General features: G+C 37.9%; 1 non-coding gene across 1 annotated transcript; it reads left to right on the top strand.

Moving 5' to 3' along the window:
- The first annotated feature begins 51 nt into the window (after nucleotides 1-51).
- trnay-gua lies at nucleotides 52-139 on the top strand. Its single transcript is given in 2 exon segments — nucleotides 52-88; nucleotides 104-139. It is a non-coding gene; the product is annotated as a tRNA-Tyr (tRNA).
- The last annotated feature ends 125 nt before the right edge of the window (nucleotides 140-264 follow it).

The following is a 264-nucleotide window of genomic DNA, read 5'->3' as shown; positions in this document are numbered from 1 at the left end:
AATCCAAATATTTACATAAATACATACATATTTTCAGACATACATTGTTGCCCTTCGATAGCTCAGTTGGTAGAGCGGCGGACTGTAGAAGCATAAATCAGAAATCCTTAGGTCGCTGGTTCAAATCTGGCTCGAAGGAGCATTCTTTCAAGAGTTTTCCTTCACAGATGAATAAAAGATTCATTCACAGTTTAACTTACCCCCCGCTGTTTGAAATTGCTTCCTTGTTTTTTTTGGATTTCAGAGTGGATATCATCAGATCAG

Source organism: Etheostoma cragini, unplaced genomic scaffold (genome assembly GCF_013103735.1).
Source record: "Etheostoma cragini isolate CJK2018 unplaced genomic scaffold, CSU_Ecrag_1.0 ScbMSFa_2057, whole genome shotgun sequence".
Lineage (NCBI taxonomy): Eukaryota > Metazoa > Chordata > Actinopteri > Perciformes > Percidae > Etheostoma > Etheostoma cragini.
This window is presented reverse-complemented; position numbering and strand designations above follow the sequence as displayed.